Raw genomic sequence first — 13,413 nt, 5'->3', positions numbered from 1 at the left:
TTTTGATAAAAAGCCCAGAGACAAGATCACTTGGTTCTTAAATCTCAAAAAGCCAAGAGGAACTTCAGCACTTACACGAAGGGAAAGGAAAGAAGTCAAATATAGAGATGAATGGCAGGTGACAGTCAGCCTAGGTGCGGTGGGACCAGGGTACCAGTGGGCCCCCAACAGGAGCATCCAGAGTTCATCTTCAGTGAGTGGTTGGCATATAGGGAGGGTTGTCTGGCATAGTCAGATTTCCCAATTCTCCAGGAGAAATCAGAAGTCAAGATTTTTACTAGAAATCTAATTTTAGGGGTGCCTGGGTGGCTCAGTCGGTTAAATGTCCGACTTCAGCTCAGGTCATGATCTTGCAGTTCATGAGTTGAGCCCTGCATTGTGCTGTCTGCTGTCAGCACACAGCCCACTTCAGATCCTTTGCCTCCCTCTCTCTCTGCCTCTCCCCTGCTCATGTGCATTCTCTCTCTCTCTCTCTCTCTCTCTAAAAAATACATAAACATTACAAAGAAAGAAATGTAATTTTAAAAGTTGACAACAAATTCACATTTTCTCAAACACCATATCCTGGAACTGGCTGTTATAGACTCATAAAGAGCCAATTATGCAGATCTTTTCCCCACTCTAGCCTTCACGGACTTCACATTCATAGCTTGAAGCCAGCCACTTGGGGAATATTTACACCACACAAATAAGACGAATGCTGCAAATCAGGGCTTTGTTTGTTTTAAGCTGATTCTTACACATTGCCAGCACATTACCATCTACAGGTCAAATAGACCATGTTGTGTTCGGCCAAAGTTGCAACTCCTAATTTAAATATTAAATAAGAAGTAGTATTAAATAACCATGAGGAAGTGTTACATATTCTAAGGCCAGTATTTACAACAAAGAGTACGTGTGCCACTGCAGCCATAGGGGAGGTGTGGACGAAGAGTCGGAGGCACATCCCAACCAGTTGAGGACACAGAGATAAAGACACAGGGAGGCATCTGAATCAAGTCCACCACCCTATACAAAGAGAACTCTATAAATAGGACATTTCCAAATGCTTGCTTCTTCCCCACTTCTCTGAGGGTGAGTGGTAATCTGTCCTCCCAATGATGGCCCACAAGACACTGCAACATCCTGAAAGGTTTTCTGAATCATCGGGAAAAGCTGAGACTATGCATAATGACTAAGCAATGCAAGCATCCAAGTCCATGTTCAAACAACTACAAATGGATTAATGCCCTTCACTCACCATGTATGGAGCAGGGATGGGAGCAGTTGCAAGTTCCCCTTTTCCCTGCATTCAAAATAGGCCTAACTTCGGTCTGGTTCTCAATTCCTGTTTTCTGTTACATGGAGCCTCCAGCGGTCTATGGAAGCCTATGAGTCCCTTCTCAGAATGATTTTTAAATTTTTTATATTTTTTAAAAAATTTATTTATTTATTCTTGAGAGAGAGAGGGAGGGAGCAAGGGAGGAAGCATGTGTGGGGGAAGGGCAGAAAGAGAGATGGGGAGAGAGAGAAAAAATCCTAAGCATTCTCTGCATTAGCAGCGCAGAGCCCAACTCAGGGCTTGAACTCTCAAACCGTGAGATCATGACCTGAGCCAAAATCAAGAGGGGATGCTTAACTGACTGAGCCACCCAGGGACCCCTCCGAATGATTTTTTTAAATGAATGAAATACAGTGCATAGGATTACAAAAGCAACCATATTAAAACACAGTGGTTAAACTATGAAATGTGCATGTGATAGAGTGCATGTACTTCTTTATTAAATCATTAAACAACAATGACCATGATTATGAGGTAGTGGTGAAGGGGACATGGGGGCATATGCTGCATTATGAAGTAACAGGAATACATCTGGTTTCTACTGGAGACAAGGCTACAGGGGCTGTTCATGTGAGTCCTGCATTGTTGTCTGTATTCCTTCTTGAAGGAAATGCTAGAGGTTGCTTGGTTAGAGGTTAGTAAACATAAAGACAGAATTCTTTTCCCACCCAAATTTACAGACCCTCTGACTTGTATCCATGGTCCCAGGTTAAGAACCCCTGCAGTCAAATTGGGCACACAGCAGAAGCTCCATAAATTTTGACTGGACTAAACTGAATTTTATGATATGGGAGGGGTGCTGGGTGTCATTCTAAGGGGCTAAGAAGGGAGAGAAGACACTGTTCAAACCTAGTGTGGGACATCCAGATAGCTTCCTGACTATATACAGCCTGACAACTGCAGCTTCTTCAAAACAAGAGTGTGCAGAAAATATTCATCAGAAGCATCAAATTCAAATCCATTACTGACAAAAATAAATACAGAACCAGGGCCATGGGTTTTATTTCAGTTTCCAGTAGAATTCGATCTCAGATGAACTTCTCCAAAATTTAAATCATGGCTGAACAAAGTCTGAATCAAAGTTCCACCACTTTCTAACTGTGTGGCTTTATGCAAGCTCTTGAACCCTCTGTTTTCTCATCCAAAGATTGAGGAAAATGATAGTGCTACCTAAATATTATGTATCTATAGTATTTAGTACAGTACCAAGGAAGGGGAAAATTACATGGTAGTTCTGGGACTAACAAGATTCTTGCAAATTGGTTAAGAGAATATTTCAATTTATACATATTTAAAATAAAAACATGTTTTATAAAGCTGTTATAGTAGCAAATAATTAGAAATCAATGACACGTCTTACAACAGGAGGGATAGAGCATATCCAGGGAAACTGCAGAATATAAGAACCACACATTCTATAGGCCAACATTATCCTGATGTCAAAATAAGACAAAGATCTCACAAGGAAGGAAAAAAAATAGGTGACTATCTTTTTTGCATATAGATGCAAAAACCTTCAACAAAATACAAGCAAACCAAATGCAGCAACATATGAAAAGGACCAAGTGTGATTTATCCCCAGAATCCAAGGCTGGTTTGGTACCTAAAAATGTACTAATTCAATATGAAATATCAATAACAGAAGAGATAAAACCACATGATCACTTCAGGTGTAGAAAAAGAATGTGACAAAAATCCAACACACCTTTGTGATAAAAAACATTCAACAAACTAGGAAGAGAAGGGAACTTCCTCAACCCAATAAAGGCCATCTACCAACAAACCAGAACTAACATCATACGTAATGTTGAAAGACTGAAGCATTCCCCCTAAGATCAGGTCCGAGGCAAGGATGTCCACCCTCCTCATTACTTCTACGCAGTACTGTCCTGGAGATTCCAGCCAGGTATGAATTAAGAGAAAGAAAAGGTATCCAGATTGGAAAGGGAGAATGAAAACTATCTCTATTCATAAATGACAGGATCTTGTGTACAGAAAATCCTAAGGGACCCTCTAAAAAACTATTAGAACTAATATATGAGTGTAGCAAGGTCACAGGATACAAGACAATCTACAAAAATCATTGTATCCTACATACTTGCAATGAACAACCCCAAATAAAATCTCATTTACAATAGTGCTAAATACTTAGGAATCTGTTTAACATAAGAAGTGAAAACCTTATACCTTGAAAATTATAAACCACTGGGGAAGAAAATTAAATGACCCCATGTTCCTGGATTAGAACACCTGATATTTTTAAGATGGCAATATCTCCCCAATTGATCTACAGATTCAATGCAAGGCTTCATTGCAGAAACTGACAAACTGATCTTAAAATTCATATGGACATTCAAGGGACTCATAACAGCCAAAACAATCTTGAAAAAGAAGAACCACGCTGAAGGACTCACACTTTCTGATTTCAAAATTTACTACAAAGCTACAGTAATCCAGACACCGTGGTCCTGGCATAAGGACAGACATGGAGATCAATGAACTAGAACTGAGAATTCAGAAATCAACCCTCTGGTTTATGGTCAACTGCTTTTTGACAAGGGTGCCAAAACAATTCAATGGGGGGAAAGAATAGTTTTTTCAACCAGTGGTGCTGTAAATGGATATCCATGTGCAAAAGAATTACATTGGACCGGTAGCTCACACAAAAATTAACTCAGAGTGGATTGACAACCTAATTTTAAGAGCAAAACTACAAAACTCTGAGAAGAAAACATAGGTATGAATCTTTGTGGTGCTGGATTAGGCAGTGGTCTTAGCTTGGACATGGAAAACATCAGCAACAAAAAGAAACAGAAAAACTGGATTTCACGAAAATTTACAAACTTCTGTGCTTTGAAAGACACCACGAAGAAAATGAGAAGATATCTCACAGAGAGGGGGAAAGTATTTGCAAATCATCTGATAAAGGACTTGAATCTAGACTATATAAAGAACACTTATAATTCAATAATAAAAAGACAACCCAATTAAAAATGGGCAAAGGATCTGAATGACAGTTCTTTCAAGAAAGTAGACAAATGGCCAACAAACACATGAAGAGTGTTCAACATCATTTGTCAATGGAGAAATGTAAATCAAAACCATAGAAGATACCACTTCATATCCACTAGAATGGCTATAATCAAAGAAACAATAATAAAAAAGTGTTGGTGGGGATGCAGAGAAAATAAAACTCTCAGACATTTTAGGTGGGAATATAAAATGGTACGGCCACTGTGGAAAACAGTTTGGCAGTTCATCCATACATTAAGAACAGAGTCTCTAGGGGCACCTGGGTGTCTTAGCCTGTTGAGCGTCTGACTCTTGATTTCGGCTCAGGTCATGATCCCAGGGTTGTGGGATTAAGCCCTGGGCTGGGCTCCGAGCTGACTATGGAGCCTGCTTAAGATTCATTCTTTCTTTTCTTTTCTTTTCTTTTCTTTTCTTTTCTTTTCTTTTCTTTTCTTTTCTTTTCTTTTCTTTTCTTTTCTTTCTTTCTTTTCTTTCTCTCTTTCTCTCTCTCTCTCTCTCTCTCTCTCTCTCTTTCTCTCTTTCTCTCTCTCTCTCTCTCTCTCTCTCTTTCCCTCTCTCTCTCTCTCTTTCTCAGCACCTGGGTGGCTCAGTCGGTTAAGTGTCCGACATTGGCTCAGGTCATGATCTCACAGCTTGTGGGTTCAAGCCCCACACCGGGATCTGTGCTGACAGTTCAAAGCCTGCTTCAGATTCTGTGTCTCCCTCTCTCTCTGCCTCTCCCCCACTCACACTCTGTCTCTCCATCTCTAGAAAATAAACATTAAAAAAAAAAAAAAGATGCTCTCTCTCCTTCTGCCCCTCTCCCCCACTCGTACTCTCTCTCTCTCTCTCAAAAACAAAAGAATGGAATCATATAGAGATATGATTCAGCAATTCCAAACATAGGTATATACCCAAGATAAATGAAAACATGTGTCCACACAAAAACCTGCACTCTTATTCACCATTGTAAACCATTATTCACAAAAGCTAAAAAATGAAAACAACCCAAATGCCTGATTAACCAAAAGTAAAATGTGGTATATACATCTATATAACAGCATAGTATTTGGCAATTAAGAAGGAGTGAAGTATTGATCCATATTACGTGAATGATTTGAAAATATTATAGTAAGTGAAAGAAGCCAGGCATCAAAGACCACATTTTATTCTTCCATTTATCAGAAATGTTCAAATCTACAGAGATAGGGGTAGACAAGCGGTTTCCAGGAGCTTGGAGGGGAGGGTGGGGGTGATTGCTAAAGGGTACAGGGTTTCTTTTGGGGATGATGGAATGTCCTAAAATTAATTGTGATGATAGTTTAAAACTCTGTGAAATACTAAAAATCACTGAATTGTATGCTTTAAATAGGTGCATTTTGGGGTACCTGGGTGGCTCAATCGGTTAAGAATCTGACTCTCGATTTGGGCTCAGGTCATGATCTCATGATTTGTGGGATGGACCCCTGCATCAGGCTCTGTGTTGACAGCATGGAGCCAGCTTGGGATTCTTTCTCTCTATGCCCCTCCCCCCACCCCTCAGGCTCTCGCACACACTCTCTCTCTCTCAAAATAAATAAACTTAAAAAAAATAAATAGGTGGATTTTATGGTATGTGAATTTCAGCTCAATAAACTTGTTACCAAAAAACAAAAACAAAAACACCCACCAACAAGTATTAAAAAGGCAGTGGTTCCCTCTGGAGAGTAAGACAGGGGAGTAAAGGGAGCTTTGATTTTTCACTTTAAATACTTTGGAATTGGGGTGCCTGGGTGGCTCAGTCGGTTAAGCGTCCGACTTCAGCTCAGGTCACGATCTCGTGGTCCGTGAGCTCGAGCCCCGCGTCGGGCTCTGGGCTGATGGCTCGGGGCCTGGAGCCAGCTTCCGATTCTGTGTCTCCCTCTCTCTCTGCCCTTCCCCTGTTCATGCTCTGCCTCTCTCTGTCTCAATAATAAATAAACGTTAAAAAAAATAAAAAAAAATACTTTGGAATAATGTGAAAATTTATTTAAATACACATGTATTACTTTAGGAATTTCTAAGAACAGAAAAAATAATTGTAAAAAAGAAAAAAAGGCCACTTTGCCATTAATGCCATTAAGGGTGGGGTGTGGGTGTGTGGGTGAGTCATGGAAAAGGGGCAAACACACACCAAAAAAAAAAAAAAAAGAAAAGAAAAAAAGTTTCAAAATTTTGCCTTTGGCCTGAAACTCCTCTATTAATGGAAATCCTCATGTACTTTCACTTTCTAGAACTCAGGTCTGGCTTGCTCCTCTCTGTGGTCTCAGCACCCCTCACCCAGCCCACGCCCTGCAAGGCAGGAGGAGATGAAAACCACAGAGGCTCTCCCTCCTTAAAGACTCCCTGTCTTCTTGTTCCTCTTAGGGCAGTTGTTGGATTTTGACCCCAAGTCAAAGGGGTCAAGGCATTTGGCAGGGGCTGGAGACAGTTTGGGGGCCCTCCAGGCAGAGGCCAGGGAGGCTGCTAACTATCTTCTAACAGGACAGCTCCACAGCAAAAGGTCATCTGGCCCAAAATGTCGTAGTGACAAGGTGGAGAAATGCTATTCTGGGGTCACTGAGATTTTTAAGGAACTAGGCACGGGCAGCTTAGGTTTTCTGGGTGGGGACAAAGAGTTTCCTCTTAGCCCCAGGGGAATGCAGAACTGGACATCTCAGGGGTAGGGATGGGGGGAAGGGCTCAGGCCGGGGAGCCCAGGGGCTGGGGATGCAAAGAAGACAGAGACATAGGAGAGCGTTCTTGAACTTGCTGTTGTTAAAAGGATGAAGGCTGAAACATCAAAGGGGAATCTGACAACAGGACTCCTGACCGCCCTGCTGCCCACCGCCACCCCCCCAACTCTTGACACAAAGAATTTTATTTTTGACATCAGAATCTCTAGTCCTAACCTCTTTCCTGACTCCAGGCTCTTCCCCTCCCCTTACCCCAACTGGTTACTGAACGTTTCCCTTCCAGGATCCCAAAGGCTCCCTGAGGTCAGGGACTTACTTACAAAGCTCAACCCAGGGTCCCTTCCACTGTCCCCACTTTGGAATTCCGTTTCTGCCTCACACTGGTTCGTGTCCGGGTGCCATCCTGCCTTCCCTGTCTACCAAGAATCTTGGGAATCTGGGAATTGTTCCCTTTTTTACTTTCAATTGCATGCCACCCAGACCCCCCCCCCTCCCCATTCTTGCCCACACCAGAGGTGGCTATGTGACCCCGACCTCAAGAGTGTGGTCATGCCAAGAGTGTGTCATGCAAACAGGACCCAGGCAGGGCCCCCTGCAGAGCTCTGTTCAGGAACTCTGGAAAGATGGGGTCTTTTTCCTTCTGAGTTCTTGGAAGCTAAAGACCATGTCAACCTGCTGCTCTTGGTGCCAATTTCGCTGCTCTGAAGGCCCTGAGACCTACCCTCGTAAGAAAAATGAGAAGCTAAGACAGAGAGAGAGACAGACAGACAAAAAGACACCTGGTGACATTATTTAAACCCATAGACCTAGCCTGTGGATATTTTGGTTAATCAATTATCTTTTCATTTTCATTAACTATGTTCTTTTTATCAGAGAATATCAACAGCCTTAGTTTAACAAGAAGTGAAAAATTAAATATTCCTTTTCACCTGCATTATTTTTTTCCTTTGGAGACTAACATTATTTTTTTTTTTTAATGTTTATTCATTTTTGAGAGACAGAGAGTGAGCAGGGGAGGGGGCAGAGAGAGGGGGAGACACAGGATCGGAAGCAGGCTCCAGGCTCCGAGCTGTCAGCACAGAGCCTGACGCGGGGCTCGAACTCACGAACCGGGAGATCATGACCTGAGCTGAAGTCGGAGGCTCAACTGACTGAGCCGCCCAGGCACCCCTGGAGACTAACATGACTAACGAGCTTGGTTAAGAAGAGAAGGAAGGGGGATGGAAAGAGGGGTGGAGAAGGAAGGCCTGCCAGCAGCCCAGGTTGGAGCCATGGCATCTGCCGGCCCTGAAGGCCCCAGGCCAACTCTGCAGCCAGTTCTGCTCCCCGCCTGCCTGGGCAGCTCCCCTGCATCCTGCCCTCATCAAACTCTACCCCATTCCCTGTGCGAGGCAAAGAGGCACCTGGTTCTGTGCTCGCTTCGGCAGCACATATACTAAAAAAATTGGAACGATACAGAGAAGATTAGCATGGCCCCTGCGCAAGGATGACACGCAAATTCGTGAAGCGTTCCAAAAAAAAAAAAAAAAGAGGCACCTGGTTCTGAGGTCCGCATCCAGGTTGTCCCCAGTGGACCTCCCACCTGCCCTTGGTCAGCCCCCTTCGCTGCTTCCTCACTGTCCCAGTCTGGCCTTTGGACCCTGTGGGCACAGGCCTGGGGGCTCCCTCACTGCTCTCCCTGCCTCTTCTCTCTTCTTCCAAGAGATCCGCGATGAGACTTCTGCCAGATTAATCTCTCTTTTTACTACGCGGTCCTTCCCCCGTCTCTAACAGCAGGCGGGCCCCACTGTGCAGAGTTCCTACCCTTTGGCCTGACAGTCAAGGCTCTCTGTGAGTCACTCATTGATTACACTCCTGTGGCAAGCATGTTAGGTGCCTCCGACATTCCTTCCCTCATCATTCTTTAGCAATTATTCTCTGCCAGATTACTAACTGGAATAATGATTTTGTTTCCCGGCCACGACTGCAGCTGGGCATGACCACGTGACAAAGTTCCGGACCATGAAATGTAAGGGAAGGATTGTCTGAGATTTCTTGGAACCCCCTGTAGTGGACACTGTTGTTTGTGCCCCACCCAGATACCCCGAACCCCTTGACCAGCTCCGTGTGCCCATCCCCAGGCTGCTGCGGGACTTACTGCTAACAGCTTATATCAGTGACTGCAGACGGCCACGTGCCTGTGACTGGGTCCCTCCCACCCCCAGCTATAACCAGTGCCTGCTGTGGGCATATAAAAGCCCAGTTCCTTTGCCTCAAGGTGGGACAGATTCCAGGGCATGATTTGTGTTCCAGAGCTCCATAAAACAGCCTCCTACTTAGCTTCTCCTTCCACATCCTTACTTCCCTTACCCACCCACTAGTCTCTTCTGAGAGCACTACCTTGACAAATCACTTCCACCTAAATCCTTAACCCAAAGTCTGCTTATCAGGAAAAGTGACCTAAGACATCTCTTTGTCTCTGCCTCTCCTTTCCTTCATCCTACTACCTGGGGTGTAGATGTGATGGCCAGAGTTCCAGCAGCTACACTGAGCCCCGAGGACGAGGGTAACACCCTAGGGTTAGCTGAGCTGAAGAGGCCTGACCCCTGATAACACCATACAGCCACGGTGCCAGCCCTGAACTGCCTCCGTGCCGTGCAGACGTCTTTCCTGCATCAAGGGAAACTTCCTGTGCTTTACCACTGTTTTTTGTGTCTTGCAACGTGAGGCTAAACAAAACTCCTAACTGATAAACTCCCTTACTTCCCCGTTGTGTGTGCACTTTAGAAAATGTCTCTTTTTCTCTCTCTCCCTGTCTGAGACTTAGATTTCCCAATTCAAAAGAGAGTTGGGAGAATGAGCAGGCCATCAGCTCTTTCCAAACAGCCCCAAGACCCCACCTTCTCCAGGAAATTTGTCTTAATTGAAGCAACAGTGATGGTGGTTCCTTTCAGGGATCAATTCCCTGAATTCTGTTTCCATCCTTCATCTCACGACATGCAACACAGCATATCCCTGCGTGGTCAAAGCAGGCCTTGAACACATTTCTTCTCACAGGTGTTGGCTATTAGGTCACAGGCTGTTCAATGAAAGAAACTAAGTCTAAAAATACAGCAGGCCAAGAAATGGGATAGCATGCTTCCCTACCAAACACCAGAGACAGAACATCTGGAGCAGAAAATATCCACAGCCCAAAATTAATAAAACAGGCCTTAGTGAGGACAATGCTAGGAGTAGCACAAACTCGGTTTTTAAGTGTTAGGTCCCAAAGAAAGGTTTCAAGATTCTGTTGGGACTGAAAGTGGCTTATAGGAAATACCCAGGGAAATTAAGAAAACAAGAACCCCACAAATCACTAACACTGGATGAAAAAAACCTACCTTGGGAGAAAAGAGAGAATAGAGTTAGAAACCATCCAAAGCAAAAGCCAGAAAAACAAAACTAAAAAAGTGGGACTGGATGAAACTGTAAACAGCCTGGGCACAGTGAAAGCGACCAGGAAAAGGCAGCCTCCTGGGTGGGAGAAGGGATTTGCGAGTCACAGAGCTGACAAGGGATTAATATTCACAATATATAAGGAATGCATATGACTCAATACCAAACAAACAAACAATCTGATTTAAAAATGGGCAGAGGAACTGAACAGACATTTTTCCAAAGACAAACATACAGATGGCCAACAGGTGCATGAACAGGGGCTCCACATCACTGGCCACGGGGAAAATACAAACCGAAACCACAACAAGATACCACCTCGTACCCTTTCAGAAGGGCTATTCTCAAAACAAGAAAGAACGACTGGTGGCAAGGACGTGGAGAAAGGGGAATCCGTACAGGCGGAATGGAAAACGGAACAACAGAGGTTCTCAATTAGACATCTTGCCTTCGCTCTCCGTTTGGAAGCAGAAGCAAGGCTTAAGAATGCGCCATGGTGTCATGTACATGATCATCCACAGCCTAAAAGGTCCAGAGGCAGGAGAAGAAAGAATTGACTGGACGAAGAGGAAGAGATCGGAAAGTCAGAAAGAGATGCACTAAGGATCACTAAGGAGGAAAAGATTATGGCGGCAGTGTGCTCTCAGCTATCAGATGCCATGACACAAGGCAGGTTCCCAGGTTTAAAAAAAAAAAAAGTAATCTTAAAAAGTGTTTCCAGAGAACAAGGTACCAAAACAGGGAACCTGGGAGACAAGGCAGTTGAGGGACTAGAGCTGAACTCGAGCTCACAAGACTCAACATTCAATATCATTCAGAGAAAAGGGTCTTAATTTTATTTAGAAACATGAAAAATAATGGCAGAAATTGTTTTTACCCCTAGGAAGTTTAGATAAGATTTCATTCTGATCACACTTAAAAATGACAAAAAGAATATGCGGGATGTCTGGGTGGCTTAGTCAGTTAAGCTTCTGACTCTTGATTTTGGCTTAAGTCATGATCTCATCGTTTGTGAGTTGAGCCTTGAACCAGGCTCTGCACTGACAGTGTGGAGCCTGCCTGGGATTCTCTCTCTCTCTTTAAAAAAAAAATATATATAAACATTAAAAAAAAAAAAAAAAGAATACCCAATCCACTGTAATAGAAAGGTATAGCATTGAAAAGAGAACAGGGACACCTGCATGGCTCAGTCAGTCAAGCGTCCGACTTCGGCTCAGGTCGTGATCTCACGGTTTGTGGGTTCAAGCCCCACGTAGGGATCTGTGCTGACAGCGCGGAGCCTGGAGCCTGCTTCAGATTCTGTCTCCCTCTCTCTCTGCCCCTCCCCTGCTCACACACTCTCTCTCGCTCACTTTCTCTCTCTCTCTCTCAAAAATAAACATTAAAAAAAATTAAAACAATAAATAAAAGAGAACAGGGGTGCCTGGGTAGCTTAGTCAGTTAAGTGACCAACTTCAGCTCAGGTTATGATCTCAGAGCTTGTGAGTTTGAGCCCTGCATCAGGTTCCATGCTGATTGGGGAGGGGGGGCCTACTTGGGATTCTCTCTCTCCCTCTCTCTCTGTCCCTTCTGCATGCAGTGTCTCTCTTTTTCTCTAAGTAAATAAGCTTAAAAAAAGATAGAACAGAAAAACAAGAGAAAAAAAGAACAACAACAACAAAAAGGATAATTACATATGAGACCAAATACTAAATGTGCCAAATTCCCCTGCAAAAAGAAAAATCTAAAACTGGTTAAAAAAAAAAACATATTAAGTACTTTACTTAAAAATATATTAAAAATCACAACTAAAGAGATGGTCTAAAAGTCAGCAAATATCTGCTAACATAATACAGGAACTTAATCATATCTATGTTTAAAAATAGATATTAGCATATAAAGCATGAAGAGCTAAACAAAGATATGAGTAATAACAAAAGTTATGTGAGTGATGACATCAATAATTCTGAATTTATATGCCCGAAACACACACTGAAATGTTATTTTGGGTGTGTTTACTAGGTCTGGAGGGTGTTCGGGGATGATGTTCCCTCCTGCTCCGAAATTCTGTAACCTAAGAGCAAAGCCAGCTGAAACACATACAGATACCAGGATACAAAGAAACACTCAAAACAGAAAAGAGAATTCTGGAAAATGCACATTCTCAAGTCATTGTGTGATAATTTTAGAAATAAATCAAATCATAATTATATAGTCAACCACACAAAACCATTTAAAAAGCAATCTTTTTGAATAACATTTGAAATGAGTTAGAGCTAAACAAAGAATGGAGAAGAATATTTATCTCAACCACAGAGAGGATCTGACTTGATGAAAAACCATAGAAAAAGTTGCCAGTCAAACTGAGCATACATATTTGGCTATATAAAAATCTTTTCTGCATGCCCCAAATGTAATAGTCAATAAAAAGATAGCAGATCAAGATAAATATTTGGGGCATATATAAATAAATATGTACAACAGAGATAAAAACTTGAGGGGTCCCCTCCAATCTCAGGATAGCTCTTAAGATACAGTGGAGAACCCCATGGGCCCCTTGGAACACAGCGTGAAAACCACGGCCTTGCAATGTAAGATCAACGTAATGTGAGATCAATGCCTTGTGATCTTCATCAGATGCTTAACATGAGGGAGACCCAAGACACAGAAAAGCTTGCTGTGAATTGGCCAAGAGCTCACAGGCAGAGTCAGGAAGTGACTCCTGGATCAAATACAGAAGAATTGGAGATGAGAGGCCTGGGGGCAGGAACATTCAAGGCACATCGGTTGTCAAGGTGACGGGCTGAACAAGGTCACAAGTTCCAGAGAAGCGTGGACTGCAACAGGAGGTAGAAATCTCCACTTACGTGGCTCCTGGGAGGCACGATGGGCATTAATTACCCGAACCTTTTACCCACGGAACCACAGATATTCTCCCGAGATTCTGCTAGCCAGACCATTTCTGTCTTCCTATATTATCCCAAGTCAACCCAA

General features: G+C 43.1%; 1 protein-coding gene and 1 non-coding gene across 3 annotated transcripts in view; one reads left to right on the top strand and one right to left on the bottom strand.

Annotated features, from left to right (window-relative positions):
- KCNK13 (potassium two pore domain channel subfamily K member 13) overlaps window positions 1-13,413 on the bottom strand; it is a 108,899-nt gene that overhangs the window by 82,749 nt on the left and 12,737 nt on the right. The window lies entirely within an intron of this gene.
- Window positions 8,438-8,547, top strand: LOC131518331 (U6 spliceosomal RNA). Its single transcript, XR_009265022.1, has one exon. It is a non-coding gene; the product is annotated as a U6 spliceosomal RNA (small nuclear RNA).

Source organism: Neofelis nebulosa, chromosome 7 (assembly GCF_028018385.1).
Source record: "Neofelis nebulosa isolate mNeoNeb1 chromosome 7, mNeoNeb1.pri, whole genome shotgun sequence".
Taxonomy (NCBI): Eukaryota; Metazoa; Chordata; class Mammalia; order Carnivora; family Felidae; genus Neofelis; species Neofelis nebulosa.
This window is presented reverse-complemented; position numbering and strand designations above follow the sequence as displayed.